This window comes from Hyperolius riggenbachi, chromosome 11 (assembly GCF_040937935.1).
Source record: "Hyperolius riggenbachi isolate aHypRig1 chromosome 11, aHypRig1.pri, whole genome shotgun sequence".
NCBI classification, from domain to species: domain Eukaryota; kingdom Metazoa; phylum Chordata; class Amphibia; order Anura; family Hyperoliidae; genus Hyperolius; species Hyperolius riggenbachi.
The window spans coordinates 98,329,665-98,343,216 of NC_090656.1; the positions used below are offsets into that span (position 1 = coordinate 98,329,665).

Consider the following 13,552-nt stretch of genomic DNA (forward strand, 5'->3'; position numbering starts at 1 on the left):
TTATTATCACCAAGTCATTGCCTGCTGTTTACATCCCAGATTTTCGGGATCACATCTTTGAGCTTCACCCATATTTGCTCACAGGAAACTTGCATTCGCTATGCCCACTGTTTCCACCACATCTGAACAAAGACATTTTCTTATCAGTTTGGTTTGATGTACTACCTTCCATCTCTGACAATAGGTAAAGGTCACTAACAAGTCTTTTGGGATGCTATACTCAACATGGATGGGAGCTTAACCCGCACTTGCCTAGCCAAGACTTCTTCAAGTAAAATTTCTGCTTCTACAAGAAGAAACATTGTATAAAACTTAATTACTAAGCCACAGCACCTACATGAAATGTAATAGTGACTGGCTTCTGTGGCACAAAACTCATCGGTTTTGCCACAGCTTTCATTATCATATTTTGGAAGTTGCACAACATTCTTTTCAACAATTTTGTCCTAAAAGTTTTCCATTCCCTTTTAGGTGGACTATGTGTATACTCTTAGGCAGGGAAAAGTAGGCCTGAAAAACTATTGAAAAAAAAATGTTAAAAAACTGAGAATGCAAATGCAAAGAAAAAAGAGTGCTGTGCCACAATAACCAATAACTGCTAATCAGCGTATGGGTGCTGTGGCTTAGTTGGTTAAAGCGCCTGTCTCGTAAACAGGAGATCCTGAGTTCAACTCTCAGCAGTGCCTTTGCTCATCTTATTATCACCAAGTCATTGCCTGCTGTTTACATCCCAGATTTTCGGGATCACATCTTTGAGCTTCACCCATATTTGCTCACAGGAAACTTGCATTCGCTATGCCCACTGTTTCCACCACATCTGAACAAAGACATTTTCTTATCAGTTTGGTTTGACGTACTACCTTCCATCTCTGACAATAGGTAAAGGTCACTAACAAGTCTTTTGGGATGCTATACTCAACATGGATGGGAGCTTAACCCGCACTTGCCTAGCCAAGACTTCTTCAAGTAAAATTTCTGCTTCTACAATAAGAAACATTGTATAAAACTTAATTACTAAGCCACAGCACCTACATGAAATATAATAGTGACTGGCTTCTGTGGCACAAAACTCATCGGTTTTGCCACAGCTTTCATTATCATATTTTGGAAGTTGCACAACATTCTTTTCAACAATTTTGTCCTAAAAGTTTTCCATTCCCTTTTAGGTGGACTATGTGTATACTCTTAGGCAGGGAAAAGTAGGCCTGAAAAACTATTGAAAAAAAAAATGTTAAAAAACTGAGAATGCAAATGCAAAGAAAAAAGAGTGCTGTGCCACAATAACCAATAACTGCTAATCAGCGTATGGGTGCTGTGGCTTAGTTGGTTAAAGCGCCTGTCTCGTAAACAGGAGATCCTGAGTTCAACTCTCAGCAGTGCCTTTGCTCATCTTATTATCACCAAGTCATTGCCTGCTGTTTACATCCCAGATTTTCGGGATCACATCTTTGAGCTTCACCCATATTTGCTCACAGGAAACTTGCATTCGCTATGCCCACTGTTTCCACCACATCTGAACAAAGACATTTTCTTATCAGTTTGGTTTGATGTACTACCTTCCATCTCTGACAATAGGTAAAGGTCACTAACAAGTCTTTTGGGATGCTATACTCAACATGGATGGGAGCTTAACCCGCACTTGCCTAGCCAAGACTTCTTCAAGTAAAATTTCTGCTTCTACAATAAGAAACATTGTATAAAACTTAATTACTAAGCCACAGCACCTACATGAAATTTAATAGTGACTGGCTTCTGTGGCACAAAACTCATCGGTTTTGCCACAGCTTTCATTATCATAATTTGGAAGTTGCACAACATTCTTTTCAACAATTTTGTCCTAAAAGTTTTCCATTCCCTTTTAGGTGGACTATGTGTATACTCTTAGGCAGGGAAAAATAGGCCTGAAAAACTATTGAAAAAAAAATGTTAAAAAACTGAGAATGCAAATGCAAAGAAAAAAGAGTGCTGTGCCACAATAACCAATAACTGCTAATCAGCGTATGGGTGCTGTGGCTTAGTTGGTTAAAGCGCCTGTCTCGTAAACAGGAGATCCTGAGTTCAACTCTCAGCAGTGCCTTTGCTCATCTTATTATCACCAAGTCATTGCCTGCTGTTTACATCCCAGATTTTCGGGATCACATCTTTGAGCTTCACCCATATTTGCTCACAGGAAACTTGCATTCGCTATGCCCACTGTTTCCACCACATCTGAACAAAGACATTTTCTTATCAGTTTGGTTTGACGTACTACCTTCCATCTCTGACAATAGGTAAAGGTCACTAACAAGTCTTTTGGGATGCTATACTCAACATGGATGGGAGCTTAACCCGCACTTGCCTAGCCAAGACTTCTTCAAGTAAAATTTCTGCTTCTACAATAAGAAACATTGTATAAAACTTAATTACTAAGCCACAGCACCTACATGAAATATAATAGTGACTGGCTTCTGTGGCACAAAACTCATCGGTTTTGCCACAGCTTTCATTATCATATTTTGGAAGTTGCACAACATTCTTTTCAACAATTTTGTCCTAAAAGTTTTCCATTCCCTTTTAGGTGGACTATGTGTATACTCTTAGGCAGGGAAAAGTAGGCCTGAAAAACTATTGAAAAAAAAAATGTTAAAAAACTGAGAATGCAAATGCAAAGAAAAAAGAGTGCTGTGCCACAATAACCAATAACTGCTAATCAGCGTATGGGTGCTGTGGCTTAGTTGGTTAAAGCGCCTGTCTCGTAAACAGGAGATCCTGAGTTCAACTCTCAGCAGTGCCTTTGCTCATCTTATTATCACCAAGTCATTGCCTGCTGTTTACATCCCAGATTTTCGGGATCACATCTTTGAGCTTCACCCATATTTGCTCACAGGAAACTTGCATTCGCTATGCCCACTGTTTCCACCACATCTGAACAAAGACATTTTCTTATCAGTTTGGTTTGATGTACTACCTTCCATCTCTGACAATAGGTAAAGGTCACTAACAAGTCTTTTGGGATGCTATACTCAACATGGATGGGAGCTTAACCCGCACTTGCCTAGCCAAGACTTCTTCAAGTAAAATTTCTGCTTCTACAATAAGAAACATTGTATAAAACTTAATTACTAAGCCACAGCACCTACATGAAATTTAATAGTGACTGGCTTCTGTGGCACAAAACTCATCGGTTTTGCCACAGCTTTCATTATCATAATTTGGAAGTTGCACAACATTCTTTTCAACAATTTTGTCCTAAAAGTTTTCCATTCCCTTTTAGGTGGACTATGTGTATACTCTTAGGCAGGGAAAAATAGGCCTGAAAAACTATTGAAAAAAAAATGTTAAAAAACTGAGAATGCAAATGCAAAGAAAAAAGAGTGCTGTGCCACAATAACCAATAACTGCTAATCAGCGTATGGGTGCTGTGGCTTAGTTGGTTAAAGCGCCTGTCTCGTAAACAGGAGATCTTGAGTTCAACTCTCAGCAGTGCCTTTTCTCATCTTATTATCACCAAGTCATTGCCTGCTGTTTACATCCCAGATTTTCGGGATCACATCTTTGAGCTTCACCCATATTTGCTCACAGGAAACTTGCATTCGCTATGCCCACTGTTTCCACCACATCTGAACAAAGACATTTTCTTATCAGTTTGGTTTGACGTACTACCTTCCATCTCTGACAATAGGTAAAGGTCACTAACAAGTCTTTTGGGATGCTATACTCAACATGGATGGGAGCTTAACCCGCACTTGCCTAGCCAAGACTTCTTCAAGTAAAATTTCTGCTTCTACAATAAGAAACATTGTATAAAACTTAATTACTAAGCCACAGCACCTACATGAAATATAATAGTGACTGGCTTCTGTGGCACAAAACTCATCGGTTTTGCCACAGCTTTCATTATCATATTTTGGAAGTTGCACAACATTCTTTTCAACAATTTTGTCCTAAAAGTTTTCCATTCCCTTTTAGGTGGACTATGTGTATACTCTTAGGCAGGGAAAAGTAGGCCTGAAAAACTATTGAAAAAAAAATGTTAAAAAACTGAGAATGCAAATGCAAAGAAAAAAGAGTGCTGTGCCACAAAAACCAATAACTGCTAATCAGCGTATGGGTGCTGTGGCTTAGTTGGTTAAAGCGCCTGTCTCGTAAACAGGAGATCCTGAGTTCAACTCTCAGCAGTGCCTTTTCTCATCTTATTATCACCAAGTCATTGCCTGCTGTTTACATCCCAGATTTTCGGGATCACATCTTTGAGCTTCACCCATATTTGCTCACAGGAAACTTGCATTCGCTATGCCCACTGTTTCCACCACATCTGAACAAAGACATTTTCTTATCAGTTTGGTTTGACGTACTACCTTCCATCTCTGACAATAGGTAAAGGTCACTAACAAGTCTTTTGGGATGCTATACTCAACATGGATGGGAGCTTAACCCGCACTTGCCTAGCCAAGACTTCTTCAAGTAAAATTTCTGCTTCTACAAGAAGAAACATTGTATAAAACTTAATTACTAAGCCACAGCACCTACATGAAATATAATAGTGACTGGCTTCTGTGGCACAAAACTCATCGGTTTTGCCACAGCTTTCATTTTCATAATTTGGAAGTTGCACAACATTCTTTTCAACAATTTTGTCCTAAAAGTTTTCCATTCCCTTTTAGGTGGACTATGTGTATACTCTTAGGCAGGGAAAAGTAGGCCTGAAAAACTATTGAAAAAAAAATGTTAAAAAACTGAGAATGCAAATGCAAAGAAAAAAGAGTGCTGTGTCACAATAACCAATAACTGCTAATCAGCGTATGGGTGCTGTGGCTTAGTTGGTTAAAGCACCTGTCTCGTAAACAGGAGATCCTGAGTTCAACCCTCAGCAGTGCCTTTGCTCATCTTATTATCACCAAGTCATTGCCTGCTGTTTACATCCCAGATTTTCGGGATCACATCTTTGAGCTTCACCCATATTTGCTCACAGGAAACTTGCATTCGCTATGCCCACTGTTTCCACCACATCTGAACTAAACATTTTCTTATCAGTTTGGATTGACGTACTACCTTCCATCTCTGACAATAGGTAAAGGTCACTAACAAGTCTTTTGGGATGCTATACTCAACATGGATGGGAGCTTAACCCGCACTTGCCTAGCCAAGACTTCTTCAAGTAAAATTTCTGCTTCTACAATAAGAAACATTGTATAAAACTTAATTACTAAGCCACAGCACCTACATGAAATATAATAGTGACTGGCTTCTGTGGCACAAAACTCATCGGTTTTGCCACAGCTTTCATTATCATATTTTGGAAGTTGCACAACATTCTTTTCAACAATTTTGTCCTAAAAGTTTTCCATTCCCTTTTAGGTGGACTATGTGTATACTCTTAGGCAGGGAAAAGTAGGCCTGAAAAACTATTGAAAAAAAAAATGTTAAAAAACTGAGAATGCAAATGCAAAGAAAAAAGAGTGCTGTGCCACAATAACCAATAACTGCTAATCAGCGTATGGGTGCTGTGGCTTAGTTGGTTAAAGCGCCTGTCTCTTAAACAGGAGATCCTGAGTTCAACTCTCAGCAGTGCCTTTGCTCATCTTATTATCACCAGATTTTCGGGATCACATCTTTGAGCTTCACCCATATTTGCTCACAGGAAACTTGCATTCGCTATGCCCACTGTTTCCACCACATCTGAACAAAGACATTTTCTTATCAGTTTGGTTTGACGTACTACCTTCCATCTCTGACAATAGGTAAAGGTCACTAACAAGTCTTTTGGGATGCTATACTCAACATGGATGGGAGCTTAACCCGCACTTGCCTAGCCAAGACTTCTTCAAGTAAAATTTCTGCTTCTACAAGAAGAAACATTGTATAAAACTTAATTACTAAGCCACAGCACCTACATGAAATATAATAGTGACTGGCTTCTGTGGCACAAAACTCATCGGTTTTGCCACAGCTTTCATTTTCATAATTTGGAAGTTGCACAACATTCTTTTCAACAATTTTGTCCTAAAAGTTTTCCATTCCCTTTTAGGTGGACTATGTGTATACTCTTAGGCAGGGAAAAGTAGGCCTGAAAAACTATTGAAAAAAAAATGTTAAAAAACTGAGAATGCAAATGCAAAGAAAAAAAGAGTGCTGTGTCACAATAACCAATAACTGCTAATCAGCGTATGGGTGCTGTGGCTTAGTTGGTTAAAGCACCTGTCTCGTAAACAGGAGATCCTGAGTTCAACCCTCAGCAGTGCCTTTGCTCATCTTATTATCACCAAGTCATTGCCTGCTGTTTACATCCCAGATTTTCGGGATCACATCTTTGAGCTTCACCCATATTTGCTCACAGGAAACTTGCATTCGCTATGCCCACTGTTTCCACCACATCTGAACTAAACATTTTCTTATCAGTTTGGTTTGACGTACTACCTTCCATCTCTGACAATAGGTAAAGGTCACTAACAAGTCTTTTGGGATGCTATACTCAACATGGATGGGAGCTTAACCCGCACTTGCCTAGCCAAGACTTCTTCAAGTAAAATTTCTGCTTCTACAAGAAGAAACATTGTATAAAACTTAATTACTAAGCCACAGCACCTACATGAAATATAATAGTGACTGGCTTCTGTGGCACAAAACTCATCGGTTTTGCCACAGCTTTCATTTTCATAATTTGGAAGTTGCACAACATTCTTTTCAACAATTTTGTCCTAAAAGTTTTCCATTCCCTTTTAGGTGGACTATGTGTATACTCTTAGGCAGGGAAAAGTAGGCCTGAAAAACTATTGAAAAAAAAATGTTAAAAAACTGAGAATGCAAATGCAAAGAAAAAAGAGTGCTGTGTCACAATAACCAATAACTGCTAATCAGCGTATGGGTGCTGTGGCTTAGTTGGTTAAAGCACCTGTCTCGTGAACAGGAGATCCTGAGTTCAACCCTCAGCAGTGCCTTTGCTCATCTTATTATCACCAAGTCATTGCCTGCTGTTTACATCCCAGATTTTCGGGATCACATCTTTGAGCTTCACCCATATTTGCTCACAGGAAACTTGCATTCGCTATGCCCACTGTTTCCACCACATCTGAACTAAACATTTTCTTATCAGTTTGGTTTGACGTACTACCTTCCATCTCTGACAATAGGTAAAGGTCACTAACAAGTCTTTTGGGATGCTATACTCAACATGGATGGGAGCTTAACCCGCACTTGCCTAGCCAAGACTTCTTCAAGTAAAATTTCTGCTTCTACAAGAAGAAACATTGTATAAAACTGAATTACTAAGCCACAGCACCTACATGAAATGTAATAGTGACTGGCTTCTGTGGCACAAAACTCATCGGTTTTGCCACAGCTTTCATTATCATATTTTGGAAGTTGCACAACATTCTTTTCAACAATTTTGTCCTAAAAGTTTTCCATTCCCTTTTAGGTGGACTATGTGTATACTCTTAGGCAGGGAAAAGTAGGCCTGAAAAACTATTGAAAAAAAAAATGTTAAAAAACTGAGAATGCAAATGCAAAGAAAAAAGAGTGCTGTGCCACAATAACCAATAACTGCTAATCAGCGTATGGGTGCTGTGGCTTAGTTGGTTAAAGCGCCTGTCTCGTAAACAGGAGATCCTGAGTTCAACTCTCAGCAGTGCCTTTGCTCATCTTATTATCACCAAGTCATTGCCTGCTGTTTACATCCCAGATTTTCGGGATCACATCTTTGAGCTTCACCCATATTTGCTCACAGGAAACTTGCATTCGCTATGCCCACTGTTTCCACCACATCTGAACAAAGACATTTTCTTATCAGTTTGGTTTGACGTACTACCTTCCATCTCTGACAATAGGTAAAGGTCACTAACAAGTCTTTTGGGATGCTATACTCAACATGGATGGGAGCTTAACCCGCACTTGCCTAGCCAAGACTTCTTCAAGTAAAATTTCTGCTTCTACAAGAAGAAACATTGTATAAAACTGAATTACTAAGCCACAGCACCTACATGAAATGTAATAGTGACTGGCTTCTGTGGCACAAAACTCATCGGTTTTGCCACAGCTTTCATTATCATATTTTGGAAGTTGCACAACATTCTTTTCAACAATTTTGTCCTAAAAGTTTTCCATTCCCTTTTAGGTGGACTATGTGTATACTCTTAGGCAGGGAAAAGTAGGCCTGAAAAACTATTGAAAAAAAAAATGTTAAAAAACTGAGAATGCAAATGCAAAGAAAAAAGAGTGCTGTGCCACAATAACCAATAACTGCTAATCAGCGTATGGGTGCTGTGGCTTAGTTGGGTAAAGCGCCTGTCTCGTCAACAGGAGATCCTGAGTTCAACTCTCAGCAGTGCCTTTGCTCATCTTATTATCACCAAGTCATTGCCTGCTGTTTACATCCCAGATTTTCGGGATCACATCTTTGAGCTTCACCCATATTTGCTCACAGGAAACTTGCATTCGCTATGCCCACTGTTTCCACCACATCTGAACAAAGACATTTTCTTATCAGTTTGGTTTGACGTACTACCTTCCATCTCTGACAATAGGTAAAGGTCACTAACAAGTCTTTTGGGATGCTATACTCAACATGGATGGGAGCTTAACCCACACTTGCCTAGCCAAGACTTCTTCAAGTAAAATTTCTGCTTCTACAAGAAGAAACATTGTATAAAACTGAATTACTAAGCCACAGCACCTACATGAAATATAATAGTGACTGGCTTCTGTGGCACAAAACTCATCGGTTTTGCCACAGCTTTCATTATCATAATTTGGAAGTTGCACAACATTCTTTTCAACAATTTTGTCCTAAAAGTTTTCCATTCCCTTTTAGGTGGACTATGTGTATACTCTTAGGCAGGGAAAAGTAGGCCTGAAAAACTATTGAAAAAAAATGTTAAAAAACTGAGAATGCAAATGCAAAGAAAAAAGAGTGCTGTGTCACAATAACCAATAACTGCTAATTAGCGTATGGGTGCTGTGGCTTAGTTGGGTAAAGCGCCTGTCTCGTCAACAGGAGATCCTGAGTTCAACTCTCAGCAGTGCCTTTGCTCATCTTATTATCACCAAGTCATTGCCTGCTGTTTACATCCCAGATTTTCGGGATCACATCTTTGAGCTTCACCCATATTTGCTCACAGGAAACTTGCATTCGCTATGCCCACTGTTTCCACCACATCTGAACAAAGACATTTTCTTATCAGTTTGGTTTGACGTACTACCTTCCATCTCTGACAATAGGTAAAGGTCACTAACAAGTCTTTTGGGATGCTATACTCAACATGGATGGGAGCTTAACCCACACTTGCCTAGCCAAGACTTCTTCAAGTAAAATTTCTGCTTCTACAAGAAGAAACATTGTATAAAACTTAATTACTAAGCCACAGCACCTACATGAAATATAATAGTGACTGGCTTCTGTGGCACAAAACTCATCGGTTTTGCCACAGCTTTCATTATCATAATTTGGAAGTTGCACAACATTCTTTTCAACAATTTTGTCCTAAAAGTTTTCCATTCCCTTTTAGGTGGACTATGTGTATACTCTTAGGCAGGGAAAAGTAGGCCTGAAAAACTATTGAAAAAAAATGTTAAAAAACTGAGAATGCAAATGCAAAGAAAAAAGAGTGCTGTGTCACAATAACCAATAACTGCTAATTAGCGTATGGGTGCTGTGGCTTAGTTGGTTAAAGCGCCTGTCTCGTAAACAGGAGATCCTGAGTTCAACTCTCAGCAGTGCCTTTGCTCATCTTATTATCACCAAGTCATTGCCTGCTGTTTACATCCCAGATTTTCGGGATCACATCTTTGAGCTTCACCCATATTTGCTCACAGGAAACTTGCATTCGCTATGCCCACTGTTTCCACCACATCTGAACAAAGACATTTTCTTATCAGTTTGGTTTGATGTACTACCTTCCATCTCTGACAATAGGTAAAGGTCACTAACAAGTCTTTTGGGATGCTATACTCAACATGGATGGGAGCTTAACCCGCACTTGCCTAGCCAAGACTTCTTCAAGTAAAATTTCTGCTTCTACAATAAGAAACATTGTATAAAACTTAATTACTAAGCCACAGCACCTACATGAAATATAATAGTGACTGGCTTCTGTGGCACAAAACTCATCGGTTTTGCCACAGCTTTCATTATCATATTTTGGAAGTTGCACAACATTCTTTTCAACAATTTTGTCCTAAAAGTTTTCCATTCCCTTTTAGGTGGACTATGTGTATACTCTTAGGCAGGGAAAAGTAGGCCTGAAAAACTATTGAAAAAAAAAATGTTAAAAAACTGAGAATGCAAATGCAAAGAAAAAAGAGTGCTGTGCCACAATAACCAATAACTGCTAATCAGCGTATGGGTGCTGTGGCTTAGTTGGTTAAAGCGCCTGTCTCGTAAACAGGAGATCCTGAGTTCAACTCTCAGCAGTGCCTTTGCTCATCTTATTATCACCAGATTTTCGGGATCACATCTTTGAGCTTCACCCATATTTGCTCACAGGAAACTTGCATTCGCTATGCCCACTGTTTCCACCACATCTGAACAAAGACATTTTCTTATCAGTTTGGTTTGATGTACTACCTTCCATCTCTGACAATAGGTAAAGGTCACTAACAAGTCTTTTGGGATGCTATACTCAACATGGATGGGAGCTTAACCCGCACTTGCCTAGCCAAGACTTCTTCAAGTAAAATTTCTGCTTCTACAATAAGAAACATTGTATAAAACTTAATTACTAAGCCACAGCACCTACATGAAATATAATAGTGACTGGCTTCTGTGGCACAAAACTCATCGGTTTTGCCACAGCTTTCATTATCATATTTTGGAAGTTGCACAACATTCTTTTCAACAATTTTGTCCTAAAAGTTTTCCATTCCCTTTTAGGTGGACTATGTGTATACTCTTAGGCAGGGAAAAGTAGGCCTGAAAAACTATTGAAAAAAAAAATGTTAAAAAACTGAGAATGCAAATGCAAAGAAAAAAGAGTGCTGTGCCACAATAACCAATAACTGCTAATCAGCATATGGGTGCTGTGGCTTAGTTGGTTAAAGCGCCTGTCTCGTAAACAGGAGATCCTGAGTTCAACTCTCAGCAGTGCCTTTGCTCATCTTATTATCACCAAGTCATTGCCTGCTGTTTACATCCCAGATTTTCGGGATCACATCTTTGAGCTTCACCCATATTTGCTCACAGGAAACTTGCATTCGCTATGCCCACTGTTTCCACCACATCTGAACAAAGACATTTTCTTATCAGTTTGGTTTGATGTACTACCTTCCATCTCTGACAATAGGTAAAGGTCACTAACAAGTCTTTTGGGATGCTATACTCAACATGGATGGGAGCTTAACCCGCACTTGCCTAGCCAAGACTTCTTCAAGTAAAATTTCTGCTTCTACAATAAGAAACATTGTATAAAACTTAATTACTAAGCCACAGCACCTACATGAAATATAATAGTGACTGGCTTCTGTGGCACAAAACTCATCGGTTTTGCCACAGCTTTCATTATCATATTTTGGAAGTTGCACAACATTCTTTTCAACAATTTTGTCCTAAAAGTTTTCCATTCCCTTTTAGGTGGACTATGTGTATACTCTTAGGCAGGGAAAAGTAGGCCTGAAAAACTATTGAAAAAAAAAATGTTAAAAAACTGAGAATGCAAATGCAAAGAAAAAAGAGTGCTGTGCCACAATAACCAATAACTGCTAATCAGCGTATGGGTGCTGTGGCTTAGTTGGGTAAAGCGCCTGTCTCGTCAACAGGAGATCCTGAGTTCAACTCTCAGCAGTGCCTTTGCTCATCTTATTATCACCAAGTCATTGCCTGCTGTTTACATCCCAGATTTTCGGGATCACATCTTTGAGCTTCACCCATATTTGCTCACAGGAAACTTGCATTCGCTATGCCCACTGTTTCCACCACATCTGAACAAAGACATTTTCTTATCAGTTTGGTTTGACGTACTACCTTCCATCTCTGACAATAGGTAAAGGTCACTAACAAGTCTTTTGGGATGCTATACTCAACATGGATGGGAGCTTAACCCACACTTGCCTAGCCAAGACTTCTTCAAGTAAAATTTCTGCTTCTACAAGAAGAAACATTGTATAAAACTTAATTACTAAGCCACAGCACCTACATGAAATATAATAGTGACTGGCTTCTGTGGCACAAAACTCATCGGTTTTGCCACAGCTTTCATTATCATAATTTGGAAGTTGCACAACATTCTTTTCAACAATTTTGTCCTAAAAGTTTTCCATTCCCTTTTAGGTGGACTATGTGTATACTCTTAGGCAGGGAAAAGTAGGCCTGAAAAACTATTGAAAAAAAATGTTAAAAAACTGAGAATGCAAATGCAAAGAAAAAAGAGTGCTGTGTCACAATAACCAATAACTGCTAATTAGCGTATGGGTGCTGTGGCTTAGTTGGTTAAAGCGCCTGTCTCGTAAACAGGAGATCCTGAGTTCAACTCTCAGCAGTGCCTTTGCTCATCTTATTATCACCAAGTCATTGCCTGCTGTTTACATCCCAGATTTTCGGGATCACATCTTTGAGCTTCACCCATATTTGCTCACAGGAAACTTGCATTCGCTATGCCCACTGTTTCCACCACATCTGAACAAAGACATTTTCTTATCAGTTTGGTTTGATGTACTACCTTCCATCTCTGACAATAGGTAAAGGTCACTAACAAGTCTTTTGGGATGCTATACTCAACATGGATGGGAGCTTAACCCGCACTTGCCTAGCCAAGACTTCTTCAAGTAAAATTTCTGCTTCTACAATAAGAAACATTGTATAAAACTTAATTACTAAGCCACAGCACCTACATGAAATATAATAGTGACTGGCTTCTGTGGCACAAAACTCATCGGTTTTGCCACAGCTTTCATTATCATATTTTGGAAGTTGCACAACATTCTTTTCAACAATTTTGTCCTAAAAGTTTTCCATTCCCTTTTAGGTGGACTATGTGTATACTCTTAGGCAGGGAAAAGTAGGCCTGAAAAACTATTGAAAAAAAAAATGTTAAAAAACTGAGAATGCAAATGCAAAGAAAAAAGAGTGCTGTGCCACAATAACCAATAACTGCTAATCAGCGTATGGGTGCTGTGGCTTAGTTGGTTAAAGCGCCTGTCTCGTAAACAGGAGATCCTGAGTTCAACTCTCAGCAGTGCCTTTGCTCATCTTATTATCACCAGATTTTCGGGATCACATCTTTGAGCTTCACCCATATTTGCTCACAGGAAACTTGCATTCGCTATGCCCACTGTTTCCACCACATCTGAACAAAGACATTTTCTTATCAGTTTGGTTTGATGTACTACCTTCCATCTCTGACAATAGGTAAAGGTCACTAACAAGTCTTTTGGGATGCTATACTCAACATGGATGGGAGCTTAACCCGCACTTGCCTAGCCAAGACTTCTTCAAGTAAAATTTCTGCTTCTACAATAAGAAACATTGTATAAAACTTAATTACTAAGCCACAGCACCTACATGAAATATAATAGTGACTGGCTTCTGTGGCACAAAACTCATCGGTTTTGCCACAGCTTTCATTATCATATTTTGGAAGTTGCA

At 39.2% G+C, this 13,552-nt stretch overlaps 18 non-coding genes across 18 annotated transcripts; all 18 read left to right on the forward strand.

The window, feature by feature from the left end:
- The first annotated feature begins 612 nt into the window (after window positions 1-612).
- TRNAT-CGU (transfer RNA threonine (anticodon CGU)) lies at window positions 613-686 on the forward strand. The gene has a single exon. It is a non-coding gene; the product is annotated as a tRNA-Thr (tRNA).
- A 622-nt stretch (window positions 687-1,308) lies between these two features.
- On the forward strand, window positions 1,309-1,382 carry TRNAT-CGU (transfer RNA threonine (anticodon CGU)). The gene has a single exon. It is a non-coding gene; the product is annotated as a tRNA-Thr (tRNA).
- A 621-nt stretch (window positions 1,383-2,003) lies between these two features.
- Window positions 2,004-2,077, forward strand: TRNAT-CGU (transfer RNA threonine (anticodon CGU)). Its single transcript has one exon. It is a non-coding gene; the product is annotated as a tRNA-Thr (tRNA).
- Window positions 2,078-2,699: 622 nt separating this feature from the next.
- Window positions 2,700-2,773, forward strand: TRNAT-CGU (transfer RNA threonine (anticodon CGU)). The gene has a single exon. It is a non-coding gene; the product is annotated as a tRNA-Thr (tRNA).
- A 621-nt stretch (window positions 2,774-3,394) lies between these two features.
- On the forward strand, window positions 3,395-3,468 carry TRNAT-CGU (transfer RNA threonine (anticodon CGU)). The gene has a single exon. It is a non-coding gene; the product is annotated as a tRNA-Thr (tRNA).
- Window positions 3,469-4,089: 621 nt separating this feature from the next.
- On the forward strand, window positions 4,090-4,163 carry TRNAT-CGU (transfer RNA threonine (anticodon CGU)). The gene has a single exon. It is a non-coding gene; the product is annotated as a tRNA-Thr (tRNA).
- A 621-nt stretch (window positions 4,164-4,784) lies between these two features.
- TRNAT-CGU (transfer RNA threonine (anticodon CGU)) lies at window positions 4,785-4,858 on the forward strand. Its single transcript has one exon. It is a non-coding gene; the product is annotated as a tRNA-Thr (tRNA).
- A 1,291-nt stretch (window positions 4,859-6,149) lies between these two features.
- Window positions 6,150-6,223, forward strand: TRNAT-CGU (transfer RNA threonine (anticodon CGU)). The gene has a single exon. It is a non-coding gene; the product is annotated as a tRNA-Thr (tRNA).
- A 620-nt stretch (window positions 6,224-6,843) lies between these two features.
- On the forward strand, window positions 6,844-6,917 carry TRNAT-CGU (transfer RNA threonine (anticodon CGU)). The gene has a single exon. It is a non-coding gene; the product is annotated as a tRNA-Thr (tRNA).
- Window positions 6,918-7,538: 621 nt separating this feature from the next.
- TRNAT-CGU (transfer RNA threonine (anticodon CGU)) lies at window positions 7,539-7,612 on the forward strand. The gene has a single exon. It is a non-coding gene; the product is annotated as a tRNA-Thr (tRNA).
- A 622-nt stretch (window positions 7,613-8,234) lies between these two features.
- Window positions 8,235-8,308, forward strand: TRNAT-CGU (transfer RNA threonine (anticodon CGU)). The gene has a single exon. It is a non-coding gene; the product is annotated as a tRNA-Thr (tRNA).
- Window positions 8,309-8,928: 620 nt separating this feature from the next.
- On the forward strand, window positions 8,929-9,002 carry TRNAT-CGU (transfer RNA threonine (anticodon CGU)). Its single transcript has one exon. It is a non-coding gene; the product is annotated as a tRNA-Thr (tRNA).
- Window positions 9,003-9,622: 620 nt separating this feature from the next.
- Window positions 9,623-9,696, forward strand: TRNAT-CGU (transfer RNA threonine (anticodon CGU)). The gene has a single exon. It is a non-coding gene; the product is annotated as a tRNA-Thr (tRNA).
- A 622-nt stretch (window positions 9,697-10,318) lies between these two features.
- TRNAT-CGU (transfer RNA threonine (anticodon CGU)) lies at window positions 10,319-10,392 on the forward strand. The gene has a single exon. It is a non-coding gene; the product is annotated as a tRNA-Thr (tRNA).
- A 596-nt stretch (window positions 10,393-10,988) lies between these two features.
- Window positions 10,989-11,062, forward strand: TRNAT-CGU (transfer RNA threonine (anticodon CGU)). Its single transcript has one exon. It is a non-coding gene; the product is annotated as a tRNA-Thr (tRNA).
- A 622-nt stretch (window positions 11,063-11,684) lies between these two features.
- TRNAT-CGU (transfer RNA threonine (anticodon CGU)) lies at window positions 11,685-11,758 on the forward strand. The gene has a single exon. It is a non-coding gene; the product is annotated as a tRNA-Thr (tRNA).
- Window positions 11,759-12,378: 620 nt separating this feature from the next.
- On the forward strand, window positions 12,379-12,452 carry TRNAT-CGU (transfer RNA threonine (anticodon CGU)). Its single transcript has one exon. It is a non-coding gene; the product is annotated as a tRNA-Thr (tRNA).
- Window positions 12,453-13,074: 622 nt separating this feature from the next.
- On the forward strand, window positions 13,075-13,148 carry TRNAT-CGU (transfer RNA threonine (anticodon CGU)). The gene has a single exon. It is a non-coding gene; the product is annotated as a tRNA-Thr (tRNA).
- Window positions 13,149-13,552: the final 404 nt, after the last annotated feature.